The sequence below is a fragment of the Schistocerca americana genome, chromosome 7 (assembly GCF_021461395.2).
Source record: "Schistocerca americana isolate TAMUIC-IGC-003095 chromosome 7, iqSchAmer2.1, whole genome shotgun sequence".
In the NCBI taxonomy this organism is placed as follows: domain Eukaryota; kingdom Metazoa; phylum Arthropoda; class Insecta; order Orthoptera; family Acrididae; genus Schistocerca; species Schistocerca americana.
This window is the reverse complement of record NC_060125.1, coordinates 82,818,986-82,836,510: the sequence shown is the minus strand read 5'-3', so window position 1 is coordinate 82,836,510 and position 17,525 is coordinate 82,818,986. Positions and strand designations below refer to the sequence as shown.

Sequence of the window (17,525 nt, the reverse complement as noted above, 5' to 3'; positions counted from 1 at the left end):
AGTGTATTTAACTGTGTTGACGAGTGTCCGAGTAACTCATTCCAAGTGTTTGTGTAAGTTTTAATGCATTCGTATTTTGTGAGCCGAAATAAAAGGTAAAGTTGTATGGCGTTGTTGGCTGGTAGACCCTGAAGGGCAGCTTTAGACGCCTGATTGGAAAGGTTTTTCCTATCCTCTGCGCACAATGCCACCTTTCCTCTGCAAAGTTTGACTGTTATGTTTTAGGTGTATCTGTCAACTGTAGGTGACGGTAATGGCTGTGTGTGTGTGTGTGTGTGTGTGTGTGTGTGTGTGTTGGAGGATGGTGGTGGTGGAGTTGGAGAGGGTGAAATCCGGTGTTGGCACAGTATGCTTTTCCTGGGAACTGTACAACTTATCAATCCTTTGAATGGTTATGGTTTTATACACCGGCGTAGAACTTCCTGGACCTTTAGAAAACCAAACTCACGAAAACACGTTTTGTAAAGATCTTTGATGTGCAGCAACATGTACGCTGCATATTTTCTTATTACGAAAGTAGAAATTTAAATTCCTCCAAACGCCGCATGTTACTTTCCGAAGCATTGAAATCAAATTGCATTGCGCTTTGGTAGCCAGTCATAGCTCGTCACGTGATCTTTACAGCCGATGACAGCGTATCTCCTAGCGTAGGATACGTGATGTAGTCAGCCAATAGCACCGTGAGGGCCGCCGAGTGTAACGTCCCCATCCGATGAATGGATCACCATTAACAGTGACACATGCCAACGCTACTTGAGACGTTGCAGAGGGGTTTGGAATTTAATTGTGGACGCTAGCGTAGAAACCGTTGATAAGATACTCTAGATCCTCACCCTCCCAACTCCCCTACTTCCCCCCCACCCCACCCACACACACACACACACACACACACACACACAAACACACACACACACACACACACACACACTCCTCTTTGCCGTAAAGGTAAAGGGAAAGCAGTACGTGACGTACACAGTCGATTACCAATCCAAGTACTGGTCGCGTCCGACGTTGCTTAACTTGGGGCGATCTGACGAGGACTGTTATATTCAACGAGGTAGTGCCGTTGTCATTGTGTGAGCTGACTTTGGAGTGTAATGAAAACCAAAAGTAGCGTAACAGCAGTATGTAGATAGCAACCAGTGACACCTTGGGATAGTTTCACATTACTTGTGGTACAGATCAACATCGAATAAAGCAGGATAGGCACTACAGCTGTTCTGTACAGTCGCAGGGGAAATTGGTCGCTGTCCGAAAATAACTGAACGCTGCGTTGGTCACGGTAGACGGGCTTCAGTCTACTCCCCTGAGCTGCTGTGAGGTTGTTTTGGTACCTGTGGCGCCCGTAGTGTGAGCTGGAACCGCTGATGTCGCAGTGCCTTCTGATCTGTCTGTCCTGGCGTGTCGACGCTCACCTGACGTTGAATGCCAGCGGTGGGGTCGCGGATTCCTGGACGGAAGATCACAGTGGGTAATGGCCTCGTGGTTCGCACTTACGCCTCAAAATACAGAGGTGTTGCGTTATCCACTGAGGCACCACGGAGCGTCTCGTCTGTTGGCACTGGATCCTATCTTTCTGGAAGGTCCCAACGAGCGCAGAGGTTGGGACTGTTTGTCGTTGGGAGCTCGAACCTTAGGTCGGCAATGGAACCCCTCAGGGAAACAGCGGGAGGTCGATAAGGAAAGCCGGTGTCCACTCTGTTTGAGGGTCTCGTCTGGGATGTGGAAGAGGCTCTGCGGGCGGCGATTGACCGTAGTGGGTGCACCCTGCTGCAAATCGTGGCTCATGCCATAACGCCTGTCACCTGGGTTAGAGGCCATCCTCGGTTCGTCCAGGCAGCTTGCTGGTTTTGCGAAGACAGCTGCCTCGCCCGGGGGATGGAAGCAGCATTTTGGAGCATGGTTCCCAGAACCGATCACGGACCTGTGGTTTAGAACCGAGTGGAATGTGTAAACCGGAGACCCAGACGATTCTATGACTATCTTGCATGCTGATTTCTCGACCTCCGCTATCGCGTGGGAAAACTGTAGGACACCCCCACTGAAGCGACTCTCAGTAACTCGCTGGAAAAAAAAAAATTGTGCGAGCCAGGTATCACGTGTTAGAACACCTGGATCCCGTCACGCAGCTTGAAATATGCCTGGTGTCGACATCTTCGAGATTCCATTTCCTGCAGCTCGTAACGCAACCGGGTTGAGTAAAACGCATACCGACCCTGACAACGGAGGACTTATTTGAACCACGAGAGCGATCGCCAGCTCTGGGAGATGTACACGCACGCTGAGCGCACCTCCCAGTGCGCCGCGGCGTTTCGAAAGGCAGACCCGTTATGCAGCACAGCCGGCAGTAGCTACAGCTCTCGCAACGCGCCAAGGTCGCTGCATTTCACGCCGGCTCAGCTGGCTACCTCTGCTGGTGTGGGACGTTCTCGCCGCTGCACGCTCGCCTAGAGTTGGCAGGTTACCAAGATGGAAACAGGAAAGAAATAAATCTTGGCCTGTCAGCCTGTGCAATCTACGGTGTTAGACCTGATCCACTGGGTGGTTATAATTAAAGTGTGGGCTGTAATTACAGTATGGCAACTTGGAAGGTGTGCTAACGCGATAAGCCAGAACAGATTTACGTCGGAAAAGTTAGTGGACTGGTCACCAGGTGCAAACCGGGCACTGTACACTTTGCTTGACGGTATGACATCCACGCTGACATTTGTCAAGCCATAACGTGAGTGGATAGTGTGGCTACCGAGAAGAGAGACCGTGCATGATTAGTGAAACTGTTTTATGTGAACGGCAGCAACAGCATTGAGAGAGTATCGCCGACTGAAAGGTCTGAGCGGAAGTCCGATATCATTAAACGGTTTAAAAAAGCTGATAATGGAATTCGACAACACAGGTGAGCTTGGCGTGGCACCTGGAAGCGGAAGGCATTCTATCCCGATGGAAGTTATTGACGAGGCTGCTGTTGCTGAAACTGACTATGCAGCGCTTGGCCCGTGCAGTGTCACGAGAATTGTCTAATAGTCAACAGAAGGGAAATTTTTTGCGGTCTGTTTAATACTGGCCCCGTACAAGATCCAGTCAGCGCAGCAACTGAAACCTCATAATCTGCAGCGACGCTCTGAATTTGCTTTTCGCTTCCTGGCGCGGATCGACGCTAATGTGTGTCCGGACAATATTCTGTGGAGTGACGAGCCCCATTTTACGCTACGCGGTGTAGTGAATGCACAGAACTGCCGAATGCTGAGCACGTTAAGGGGAGCCGGAACGATCCACCTGCACCATGTTAATTTTAGCAAATAGAAGGAACATTTTTTTCTAAAATCATGCAACATATTGCTCTGAAATTTGGACTACATGTTCAGTGAATATTTCTCTACAAAGTTATAATGCCATGTTAAGAAATATTTATTGGTTTTTGTTTTATAATTTTTTTCTCAAAAATTTTGCACTTTTTCTTCTGTAACTCTTGAATTATACAATATTTTATTACAGTTTCTTATAAAAATGAAGGAAAAGAAGTAAACAATATTCTGTATAAATTTCATTGATACCCTGTTAGCAGTGTTTGAAAAAATGTTCCTCAAAGATGAAAATTTTAAAAGTTACGGTAAATGGCTTCCAAAGTTTTTTAATACATTCCTGCCCCATATGATGGATTATCAGCATCCTCTTCTTTTTCCAGTGTTAGTTTCCTTTTCACTGGTCTTTTCTTCCCTTTTGCTGCATGTTGTAGGCTTTTGTCTTTTCTCCCTACACATCTTAGCCTTTCTTCATTAATTAGGAGCATTGTGGAAATGGTGTGTCCTGGTTGCAAACCTGAATGTTTCAGCACATCACATTTGATAATGTTTCCTTCATTGTATGTCGCCACTGCATCATACACTCCAAAATGCAATGTTTTTATCTGTACAAACACTCTCCTGGGAATCCTAATCCAAATTAAATTATTTACACTTTCATTTGGATTTTGTGTTTCCCATGTAAACACTTTTCCAATAAACTTGGAAACGGGTGTGAAATCTTATGGGACTTAACTGCTAAGGTCATCAGTGCCTAAGCTTACACACTACTTAACCTAAATTATCCTAAGGACAAACACACACACCCATGCCCGAGGGAGGACTCGAACCTCCGCCGGGACCAGCCGCACAGTCCATGACTGCAGCGCCTGAGACCGCTCGGCTAATCCCGCGCGGCCCAATAAACTTGGCTGTGATAAATCTCTGAATATGGGCGTAATTACATCAATGACAGCATTTGGCAAACTGTTTTTATGGGCATATTCCTGTCATGATTGGTACTCACGCCATGAGTCATCACCTGTGGGGCACAGTGCATGTAGTGGGTGCTCACTTGTTGATGCAGTATGAAAAAATGCCCATACTGCTCTCCTCATATGCTCAATGCTTTTTGTATTTTGACTAATTGCACACCCAAAATACCTCTGCAACCTGCCAATTGCTTCATCTGTCAATCATCCTCTTCCTCCAAGGGTCTTACCATCACTAAGCTTCTGGGATCCTAATGTCTGCTTTAGTTTCCGCAAGCGAGCCCCCATGCGTTTGTGCACATGTCCAATGCACTCCTGTTTTTTAATTTGAATTTCATTGCCATAAGGTCTGAGTTCCTCTACAGCTTTATATCCCTTAGAATCATCATCTCCTAGATAGTTAGCGTTTCGTACATTATACCACCTCTGTGATCTGGAAGAAATTGCTTTCACTCCCTCTACTTCCATCGCTCAACTCGCGCCGTGAAAATATGCTTCACAACTTTCACTATGTTCGTCCTTGGTATTGCACTTACATCTACAATGTTTTGAGAGAATAGCAACATCAATTACTTTGCAAGTGTCTCCACTGGTAGATGTCACAACTCCATTTAGAGATTTATGAACTCTACGTTGCCTGATCCATCTAAAGCAACAGTTAAATCTCACAATTCCCATTATCTGTTACAGCTTCTTCATCTGCTTTCTTCATTATTGCTTGAGCAATATCTTCTGCTGAAGATCCCACCAATTCAGTATAAAATCCAAACTTGGTTTGTGGATTTGGCAAGTTCATAATTCCACATAACATTATCCCTGCAGCACTGCCCTTGCCAATGCAATGCAAGCCATACACTAGCCTAACATTTATATCATACATCTTCTTTCCACTATTATCACTACGAGGAATACTGTTAGAATTAGAAAACGAAACTTCTGCAGGACATTTGTTACACTTCAGTAACATTTTACATGCGAAACCAATGTGTGAGGTTATTTTCAGTTCCAGTCCTCTTTCTTTGCAAACTTGGCACAATACGTAATGTTTCAAAATATTAGAGAGCAAGGAAATGTTAATTCTTTCATTCACATCATTACTGTCACTTTCATAGTTTTCAAATTTTTCTTTGCTGTCACAAAGTTTCTTGCTGGAAGCAGCTCTATCACATTCATTTGGAGTAGTCGGTGAAGCAGTTTGAGCAGCATCCCGCTTCGAATCAACAAAAGATTTCTTCTTACAATCATTGTGCCTTTTCTTAAACACTCGATTGCTGAAACGGGGCATATTGACATCCAAAAACCAAATACGGAAAACAGCTACGAGCAAAATTCGTCAAATACGCAAAATTGAACAGCTAAACAACACAAAGCAAACTCCACAAGTCAACACACACGGTATAGCGTTTATGTTTACCGATATGAACAGCCACTTATTGCAGAGATAAAGCCATACAACGGTGGAAAACAAAACACTTTCTAATACTTCAAAGATGCCCTGTTTGCAGCCAGCGAGCGGCGCCGTCAGAGGTGACACACGAAGTCTATAACCGTTTACGCGGCGCGTCAACTTTGCAGCGATACACACTTAGAATTCACTTAGAAAGGAGAAACTTGATTTGCTTTATTCAGAAAACTCCAAATAATCTTATAACAAAAAACCCAAAAAACGTTAATTTTGTCATTTTCATCTTTCCGGCTCCCCTTAAACTGCATGTTGAGCCATTGGACTCGTATGGACAGTGCGATCAGGAATCACTAGCACCTTTATTCTCTGTCCTCCTCCTCTGAAGAGAATGCACCCAGAGGGCCTGTCACATGTACCCTAACGTCTACGTGTTATCGAGACCACCTTGTACAGCATATGATTCCTGCTTCGCAAGCGCACAACTGTGTGGAAACCACTGTTTTTTATGCAAGATGGGGCAACACGTTATGCTGCTTGCCTTTTGAAAGACCTTTCTCAGTAGCACATCAATTATAACCACCCCGTATACGCTCCGCAAGCCACCTCACGGTGTATGGCGGAGAATACTTCTGGTACCGCTATCTGATCCTCCACCCCTTCTCTGTTCCTTTCGCGAATGCCACATGGGAAAAACATTACTGTCGGCAAACCTTCGTATTAGCTCCAATTTTCAAGAAATTTTCAAGCTTTAACCTAAGCCATCCACAACATTTTAGTGTAATGAAAGTCAATTCACGATTGTCAGTGTCTGTTGTGAAAGAATAAACTTTCTCTGTAAACATAGGAGTGAGTCTAAAAACTATCCACCGTTAACCTGTGACACTATGTCAAATGACACTCCAAAATGAAAGCCTTTTTCAGTAAAGATTTTAATACAGGCTACTGTCACTCACGAAGAGAAATATACCTTTAGGAATTTCGTGCATAGTGTAATAGGCGTCCATTCAAACGAATCTGATATTCTTATCATCAGTTCTATTGATCATATGTAATACAATATTTGAGATTGATCTCTTACGGGAGTTTCTCTGCCTCGTGATGACTGGGTGTTGTGTGATGTCCTTAGGTAGTTAGGTTTAAGTAGTTCTAAGTTCTAGGGGACTGATGACCATAGATGTTAAGTCCCATAGTGCTCAGAGCCATTTGAACCATTTTTTTGATCTCTTACGATGAAATGTCAACAGGGCCATCTAGTTTTAAACAACACTGATCTCGCTGCATGAGAATGTGATACACATTTATACACTTTCCACAGCATCGTATTTTGTACAGACTGGTCGTCAAATCATGGGGTCTATCGAAGTACTGTGTGTTCATTATTACTCTGTTTTTCTTCTCCGGAGACGAGAATAATACATACTATATAGGTTGCTATAAAGCTAGTCTTTTCATTTTTCGTAAATAAAGGAACAACTTGATGTGCTTCTATCCGAAGCACAAACACGGGTCTGTGTTACTCCATCTTCAGGCGCGTACGTCATTTGACTGGACTATTCAAGAGAGGAAATAATACAGTGCCAGAAAGAAATTAGTACACCCTTTTAGAGGTTTCCAGTTCAGGCAAGATTTAGTGTTGCAGCAGTACATACGGGATACATTAACAGATCAGTACGACAATCGGTTCTGGGTTACCTGATATCCACTCATCCTGTAACATCCCTATTATTTCGTGGTGTAGCCTTCAAGGGCGCCAATGCAAGCGCTGACTATGGCGTCCAGTCTACTGTCCTGTGATACGTTACGCCACGCCTGCTCGACCTTTTCACATAGTTCTGAAAGAATTGTTGGTTGACGAGTCGCGCGAGTCACTCCTCGTTTCATCATCTCCCACACGTGCGCGATTGGAGACAAGTCCGGATTTGGTAATCACCAGGAAAGTCACTACACTATAGCAGAACACATTGAGTTACACGGGTAATGTATGGGCGGCATTATCCTGTTGGAACGGACATCACCTTCCTGCTGCCAGACCGGCAAAAGAACGGGTCTAACAACATTATGCACGTACCTAGCGCTGGTTAGCGTTTCCTCCATAAACACCAAAGCTGAACGAGCGTTGTGGCTTATCTCATCGCAGACGGTAAAGCCGTCGGCACACGGACCGTGCTGTCGAACGTTAACGTTGAGCGTGCCAAGTTCAACGTGCTGCTGAACGCTCAGTAACGAGGCGACTCGTGCGTACGGTACGTGGGCCCCAACGTGGTATACGCGATCGCAACGCACTCCAGCGGCAGTTGAGGGAGGTTTCTAGTTCGTAAATCAGACTGTTTACAGCCGGCCGCGGTGGTCTCGCGGTTCTAGGCGCGCAGTCCGGAACCGTGCGACTGCTACGGTCGCAGGTTCGAGTCCTGCCTCGGGCATGGATGTGTGTGATGTCCTTAGGTTAGTTAGGTTTAAGTAGTTCTAAGTTCTAGGGGACTGATGACCACAGCAGTTGAGTCCCATAGTGCTCAGAGCCATTTTCAGACTGTTTACTCAACGGGCGCGCGTAAAATTCCCACGTTAGCTCCATTAAAACGCACATTTCCTCCATCGTCCACGAAAAGGAAAATACCATGTCCAATCAATAAGGACACAGGCTTATAAAAGTGCCATTACAAGTAGTTGGGTACAAATTTGGAATGCTTCTCCGCATAAGATAAACATTATTTCGTCATTCCTACATTTTAGTAAAACCCCAAGGTCAGTCTTACTTGATCACTATTCCTGCCTAGCAGCAGAATCTTTGCAACATGTGAACTACGAAGCGTAAAAGAAAAAGGAGCAAAATATCTTTATACAAGTAGTGCAAGCTGTCCAGTAGATTAAGTCAATCGAACAAAGTCCCTCTCAAAGGAAAAGGTGAACTTATATTTACATAACATCAGATATTATAGTATATACTTATATTATACTAATAATAAAGTATCAGAACCTAATAAAAACGCGAATGTTAGGAAAAAATGGGAGTGTCAAAACGCGAACCACCGCCCCAACAAAATACTCTTTATACGACAGCGACGCTATTCATTACGCTAAATCAACATAACACGTATTGCATCTAATCATATTATGTTACCCCTTGCTGAAAACCTTAATAGTAGATATGTTACTAATTGAAATTTAGTTATAACAAATTGTACCGAGAACAATGCGTTTTGGGTGGATCTTCAGTGTGTTGCTGCCTTCAAATAGCCTCCTCTCATAATACGCAGATTACAATTATTCTTTTGCCCACGAATATGATGTTTCTCATTATTTTATTGGAAGGAATCACGCAGTTAACAACGGGTTTTCCAGTGATTCTCAATTTTTGGTGCTCGAAACGGCAAATATACATATCGGCTTGAAATGAATGCCAATATGGCGCCTCACAACTCTCTACTAAAGGGAGACGGCGTGCGTGTGACGTAGGTGGCGTTTTGCCATCTCATTGGTCAACGCTCAGACGCACGCTCAGAATATCTGACATGCCAGATATTGCTCTGCACATTCGGAAAGACTCCCGAACGTGCTATTCCACGCTATGACGTCAGAAACTCGGCACGCTCAACGTTCGGATGCACGGTCCGTGTGCCGACGGCTGAAGGCGTGGGATGGGGTCAGCGAGTCTTGGACGAACGCGCTCTACGAGACAGCAGTCACCACCCGGGTGTACGTTGTACTCACAAATGAGCATTGCTTGCGTGCAGACAGTATCTGCCTTCATCGCTGAAGACCACGGCACGCCACTCCATCATCCAAGTAATTCTCTGATGGCAACAGTCGAGCCGTGCAGGTCGACACTACGGCATGAGTGGAAGACGGGTTAGAGGTGTGCGTGCCGATAGTCCCACTGTTAATTACCGGAACACCGCAACAATCCGTGTTGACATATCTGGGCTCACAAGCCGTCTTACCTGTTCTGTGGTAACTGTACGATCTGCCACTGCTGTCCTTACAATACGACGGTTCCAGCGAACGTCTGTGCAGCGTGGACGTCCAGAACCTCGTCTTATGGGTATGAGTGTTCACGTGACCACTGATGCCCGACGGACGTCTGTACAGTGTGGACGCCCAGAACCTCGTCTTATGGGTATGAGTGTTCACGTGACCACTGATGCCCGACGGACGTTGTACAGCATGGACGTTCAGAACCTCGTCTTATGGGTATGAGTGTTCACATGACCACTGATGCCCGATGGACTTCTGTACAGCGTGGACGTCCAGAACTTCGTCTTATGGGTATGAGTGTTCACATGAACACTGATGCCCGACGGACGTCTGTACAGCGTGGACATCCAGAACCTCGTCTTATGGGTATGAGTGTTCACGTGATCACTGATGCCCGACGGACGTCTGTACAGCGTGGACGTCCAGAACCTCGTCTTATGGGTATGAGTGTTCACGTGACCACTGATGCCCGACGGACTTCTGTACAGCGTGGACGTCCAGGACCTCATCTTTTGGGTATGAGTGTTCACGTGACCACTGATGCCCGACGGATTTCCGTACAGCGTGGACGTCCAGAACCTCGTCTTATGGGTATGAGTGTTCATGTGACCACTGATGCCCGACGGACCTCTGTACAGCATGGATGTCCAGAACCTTGTCTTATGGGTATGAGTGTTCACGTGACCACTGATGCCCGACGGACGTCTGTACAGCGTGGACGTCCAGAACCTCGTCTTATGGGTATGAGTGTTCACGTGACCACTGATGCCCAACGGACGTCTGTACAGCGTGGACGTCCAGAACCTCGTCTTATGGGTATGAGTGTTCACATGACCACTGATGCCCGACGGACTTCTGTACAACGTGGACGTCCAGAACTTCGTCTTATGGGTATGAGTGTTCACATGAACACTGATGCCCGACGGACGTCTGTACAGCGTGGACATCCAGAACCTCGTCTTATGGGTATGAGTGTTCACGTGATCACTGATGCCCGACGGACGTCTGTACAGCGTGGACATCCAGAACCTCGTCTTATGGGTATGAGTGTTCACGTGATCACTGATGCCCGACGGACGTCTGTACAGCGTGGACGTCCAGAACCTCGTCTTATGGGTATGAGTGTTCACGTGAACACTGATGCCCGACGGACTTCTGTACAGCGTGGACGTCCAGGACCTCATCTTTTGGGTATGAGTGTTCACGTGACCACTGATGCCCGACGGACTTCCGTACAGCGTGGACGTCCAGAACCTCGTCTTATGGGTATGAGTGTTCATGTGACCACTGATGCCCGACGGACCTCTGTACAGCGTGGATGTCCAGAACCTTGTCTTATGGGTATGAGTGTTCACGTGACCACTGATGCCCGACGGACGTCTGTACAGCGTGGACGTCCAGAACCTCGTCTTATGGGTATGAGTGTTCACGTGACCACTGATGCCCAACGGACGTCTGTACAGCGTGGACGTCCAGAACCTCGTCTTATGGGTATGAGTGTTCACGTGACCACTGATGCCCAACGGACGTCTGTACAGCGTGGACGTCCAGAACCTCGTCTTATGGGTATGAGTGTTCACGTGACCACTGATGCCCGATGGACGTCTGTACAGCGTGGACGTCCAGGACCTCGTCTTATGGGTATGAGTGTTCACGTGACCACTGATGCCCGACGGACTTCTGTACAGCGTGGACGTCCAGGACCTCATCTTTTGGGTATGAGTGTTCACGTGATCACTGATGCCCGACGGACTTCTGTACAGCGTGGACGTCCAGGACCTCATCTTTTGGGTATGAGTGTTCACGTGACCACTGATGCCCGACGGACGTCTGTACAGCATGGACGTCCAGAACCTCGTCTTATGGGTATGAGTGTTCACGTGACCACTGATGCCCGACGGACCTCTGTCAGCGTGGACGTCCAGAACCTTGTCTTATGGGTATGAGTGTTCACGTGACCACTGATGCCCGACGGACGTCTGTACAGCGTGGACGTCCAGAACCTCGTCTTATGGGTATGAGTGTTCACGTGACCACTGATACCAGCGTCGTTGCACAACTGACGCAGCGCTTCCAACGTGCGCGGCAATTCTGCGAAAGGGCCATCCCGCCACTCGGAAGGCCGTAATTTGACCCTTTGCAAACCCGCTCAGTTGGCTGTAGGAAGCAGGAGTGCATCTCCGTGGCACGTTTGCATGCTTACTCCGCACGTTTGCACCACACTGCGCCTTCTAGCTGCGAGCACGCCGTATGAAGGCGAGGTTTACCATATTTTGGTTCAAAAAATCGATTTTTTTTTAAAAATTGCATTTTTGTATCCATGTAAGTGCTTAGAATCTACCCCTAAAACGGTTTTTCCGAATACGGAACGGAAATGTTTGTTATTCGCGGTTGAACAAAAAATACACCTGCCTGAAATCGGTCTTTTTCACGCACCAGTTTTTTTTTCTTTCGGAGGACGAGCTATTGTACCGGTGCTCGGGAGCAAACACACGAAATTCAAATGAAAGTTTGAACGTGTACGTTTGGAAGTTAGCTCCCAAGCATTTGAATTCTGGTGCGAAGACTGTGGAGATTGCGACTTTCCTGGCAGTGAGCAGCTTCAACGAAGGTTATTCAATTCTGAAGACCATGACAACGATGGACATCTCCTGGGACTCTCTTCGACTCAGTTGGCCAAGCATTCGTACGACCACCGGATTCAAGCGGCCGAAAACCGCTTGTTACCGGCCGTACGAGCGGCTCTGGTGCAGCGCAGGATGGCCCAGATCGAGTAGAACGCCCTCTGTCAGGAAAAGGAAGGACTAGTTTAAGGAGCCGAATAGCAGATTCAACGTACGTTGCATAATATTGCATTTATATGTAATCAAAGCATCAAACGCGTTTTTCTCGAAATGACGTTTTTATTTTTTATTTTTTTATCGCGCGGTATGGTAACTTCAAATCTACTGAACCGATTGGCATGATTCTTTGTTTCCGACGAAGCTAATTCAATTGCCTAGGAGGTGTACCACTTTTATTCCTATCCGTCAACTATAAATATTTTTACTTGGCCGACGAATTCGAAAAATCGATGAAAAAACACTATTTTTTCAAATCGCCGCCATTTTGTTTCCTATGGTCCAAATAACTTAAGCGGGGTGCAACTCCTAAACAATCTCATATACTTCGCTAACGTCAACTCAATTTTGATTTCAGACGAGCCGGCTGACATCTGACATACCGCGCGTAGAGGTCTACATCGAAATTTTGTTTCGTTCCGGCGGCACGTCCGCCTTTGCTCTTCGACATTTCCGGTCGAAAAAATTCCAGTTTGTAGAGGAAATATCAATAAACATTTTGACCAAATTTGACATTGTTATCTATAGCACATCCCGAAAAAAAATTCTCAAAGGACATGCTTTTTTTGGGGCCAAAGATAGTAAACTTCCACTTAAAGGTTAAACAGACATGGCACTCTGGCAGCTATGCTAGTACGCTGTCTGCTGGCGGATGACGCCGAAACCATTATCAGTACATCTGATATCCCTCACGTGGCTTATACCGTCATCCAATCAAATTGGACGTTGTCTTTCAGGGCGTACCATTTTGTTCGACTTTCTGCGGAACTTTATCTCTTGAAACTGCAATAACAAACTTTTCCCTGCTGCACAACGCCTCTCTTGTAGCCACTGTAGTCCGCTGAGCATCTCCGTAACGCTCTCGCCAAGTTAGCTGAAGCGCTAGCGAGAAGGAAAAATACACCTTTCTTTAAACAAGCTTATCTTAATAACTGGACTTACCTATTTCTTGTACACCGAATCCACTCTTCGTTCCTTTAAAGCTACTAACTCGTCCGTGATGTCTTCATAGAATGAGTGTGTTTTCATTAACTGTGCTAGAAGTTCTTTCGGAATAGATATTACCGGTAAAGAAGAAAGTCTCCTTCTCAAATTGCATTCTTCAGATACGTTTACGTTTTAGGAAGAAAAGCTTCGTTCCACAGATGCTGTAGAAGAATAGATGCACAGAATAAGGAGAACAGTTTATAGGTATCCGTAAAATCGTCCTTATACTGATTAATCATTTCTAACATCTTTCCAGTGAACATTGTAAGACGTATGTGTTGCCGGCGATGGGCGAGCCATGGCAGAGTGTCTGACCAGAGAGTAGTATGTAGTTAGTTGTTGCTTGTCGTCAGTCGGTATTAGTAGTCAGTCCGTGCGAGTATGCAGTAGTAGTCAGTCTGCTTTAGTCTTCAGTCCGTGCTTGTAAGCAGTAGTACGCAGTGGTCGGCGCGTGCCTGCGCGTGTCGGCAGTCTGCTCTGGTCGGGACTCTGGACCATGAGTATTATTGTAGAAGGTAAAGAAGCAGCCTTGCGCATATCTAGTAATGTATATTAACTGTCATTAACTTCTTTTAAAAGTGCCGCAATAATAATTTTCATAATATAAAGTAATTTTTTAAACAAAAGCATTCATTTCAATTTAAAGAATATTTCCAATACATGATCATTCCTTCCAACAATCAAAAAAAAATACACATATATATATACGCCAGCGTTGCACGAAGCTGTGCAAAAAAAAAAAAAAATTTCTACATAAGAGCAGATATTTTTACAGTTTTTATTGAGGTAAGAATTTTTGCCTTTTTATTCAGAATACAGGGCCGAAGGGCAGCGCTACTGTCCTCATAAAATTTACCAGGTTACTGAAAGTTTTTTATTATTTCCGGATTTACGAATTGAATTTTGTGGTTACACTAAATGTGAATGCATTTCAGCATAGAGATTATAAATGGGAGTCAATTTTGTTCAGAGGTTACAATACTTTAAAAATTCATTTAATTATTATTTTTGTGGGGACGTTACACTTGGTTCATGGTTCATGGTTCTTGGTTTCTCATTTAAATATTTCTGTGGCGAGGTTACTGGTTTTCGGTTTCTTATATATAAAATATTTCGTGTGGGGAGGTTACACTTGGTTCATTTTCATTTTTTAAAAAAATTTCGTGGGGAGGTTACAACATTTTTCTGTACTTCTCATCGGCATACATAATATTGGTTCGTTTTTTAAGCGTTGTGACTGGCAGAATATAGGCCCAAAGAAATTTTGCAAGTTTTCAAGTGCACTAGAGGGAATACATGTATGATGTTCTATAAATTTGGTGGTCTCAGCAAAGCAAACAAACTGAATTTTTTCCTCTCTCATCCATTCCCATGATCCAAAATTTCGTAATACAGGGCTCGATACATTTGAATTCATTAATTCTAAGAGAGGCAACTGAACTCCTTTGGGAAGCACATTGTCATTTTGAAAGATAAATGAAACATTCTGTTCATTGCTCTTGTTTCTTAGCATATCAAAAGTATTCCTTACTTTAGCTGTGCAGTAGTTAACTGCCAGCCGGCCGAAGTGGCCGTGCGGTTAAAGGCGCTGCAGTCTGGAACCGCAAGACCGCTACGGTCGTAGGTTCGAATCCTGCCTCGGGCATGGATGTGTGTGATGTCCTTAGGTTAGTTAGGTTTAACTAGTTCTAAGTTCTAGGGGACTAATGACCTCAGCAGTTGAGTCCCATAGTGCTCAGAGCCATTTGAACCAAGTTAACTGCCAATGACCTCTTCCGCAAAACATCGAACAGTATATCTGTCAAACAAAATTTGTCATGAACTGCTGCTGCCAGAAATATAAAATCATTATTTCCGTGAAGTTCAGAAAACCTCTGGCAAGTTGACCAGGATTATTATCAGGTTGTTAACAGCAAACTGTGGTTTCGAAAGCATGTTTCAACTCTTTCCAGTCATCCACAGTTACACGCAAAGATATCCAGTGTGAACTCCAATGGACATTTGTTAAGTTGGAATGCGTGGTCCCGATGCAAAAGTAGTTGCGTTGGCTCTGTGTGCTGAGTAATGGAAAAAGTTAGGAATTCCAGTAATAAACAAAAAAGATATACTTCCGTATTTTTTTCTAAAACTGTTGCAAGACTAGATCTATTCGGTATCTTAAACAGTTTACAAATACTGCGAAAGAAGCTTTTTCCATTATTTTTTCTGGAGTCCGTTTAAATAGCAAGACATAACGTTTACACCATCATAACATTTCCGCACTAGTTTGTGCTTGTAGCTCAGTGGTCCCCAGATGTTGTTCAACAAGACAAAGTTTCTGATAGTGAAATTTCCACTCTGCAGCGGAATATGTGCTGATACGAAACTTCCTGACAGATTAAAACTATGTGCCGCATCGAGACTCGAACTCGGGACCTTTCTCTTTTGCGGGCTAATGCTCTACTAACTTTTTTTTAATTGTTCTCAATTTGTTCGATATTGTTTGTTGTCGGTGTTGGTCTGCTAAAAAATGGCTCTGAGCACTATGGGACTTAACATCTGTGTTCATCAGTCTCCTAGAACTTAGAACTACTTAAACCTAACTAACCTAAGGACATCACACACATCCATGCCCGAGGCAGGATTCGAATCCGCGACCGTAGCAGTCGCGCGATTCCTGACTGAGCGCCTAGAAGCGCTAGACCACCGCGGCCGGCTGTTGGTCTGCTGTCGATTCTGGTTAGAACAACCCGATCACTGAACTGTTCAAAGTAACACACCCTCTGCCCTACCTTCCTATTCATAACGAATCCTACACCTGTTATACCATTTTCTGCTGCTGTTGATATTACCCGATACTCATCTGACCAGAAATCCTTGTCTTCCTTCCACTTCACTTCACTGACCCCTACTATATCTAGATTGAGCCTTTGCATTTCCCTTTTCAGATTTTCTAGTTGCCCTACCACGTTCAAGCTTTTGACATTCCACGCCCCGACTCGTAGAACATTATCCTTTCGTAGATTATTCAATCTTTTTCTCATGGTAACCTCCCCCTTGGCAGTCCCCTCCCGGAGATCCGAATGGGGGACTATTCCGGAATCTTTTGCCAATGGAGAGAGCATCATGACACTTTGTCCAATGGAAACACTTTTTTTTTTTAGTGTGGCAAGATAAACCCTGTATAAAGGCCCCTGGCATGCAGCGACAAGTGATTCGGAACTCACCGTTGCGCACAGTGCTGAACTTGGGGCTTTGCAGCAGAGGATCTGAACATATTCCTTCGTGGACGCAATGATGCCGCCAGTTACGATTGCAGTCGGCACGCTATCATTAAGATTGGACTGTTGATCTAGGCCGTACGAATCACATTTGTTTTTCCAGCAAGCAGACGGTAGTGACAGGAACAAGCACCACATCGCGGACACAGACCGGTGGGAGCACTTTCAAGCTGTGGAAGGAGGACATTCATAGGGGTTTGCGTGGGACCTGTGGCGGTAATCGAAGGCTGCACGATACCTGCCAGTTACGTGATCCTTGTGTATTGTGTGTGTGTGTGTGTGTGTTTATTGAGCCGGGGACCTAGAAACGACGGAGAGGCTTCGTCCCCGCCATAGCCCTCAGTGGTTCACAACCCCACCACAGGCTACAGCAGTCCACCCACCCCACCGCCGCCCCACACCGAACACAGGGTTACTGTGCGGTTCGGACCCCAGTGGACACCCCTCCCCTCCCCTCCCCTCCCCTCCCCTCCCCTCCCCACGGGGAACGTCTCATACCAGACGAGTGTAACCCCAAATTTTTGCGTCCTAGAAGAATTATTATGCCTACGTGGAGACAGTGTTTGCGCAGCAATCGGCGAAATAGCGTAACTGAGGCGGAATAAGGGGAACCAGCCCGCATTCGCCGAGGCAGAAGGAAAACCGACTTAAAAACCATCCACAGGCTTGCCGGCGCTCCTGTCTGTGATGCAGCGTCAAGAGTAACCGCAACCATGGTCTCCGAGCTGATAGTCCATGCTGCTGCAAACGTCGTCGAACTGTTCGTGCAGATGGTTGTCGTCTTGCAAACG

The 17,525-nt window shown here is 45.5% G+C and overlaps 1 protein-coding gene across 1 annotated transcript in view; it reads left to right on the top strand.

Annotated features, from left to right (window-relative positions):
- The window catches only part of LOC124622075 (guanine nucleotide exchange factor for Rab-3A-like), a 500,693-nt gene that overhangs the window by 206,612 nt on the left and 276,556 nt on the right, over positions 1-17,525 (top strand). The window lies entirely within an intron of this gene.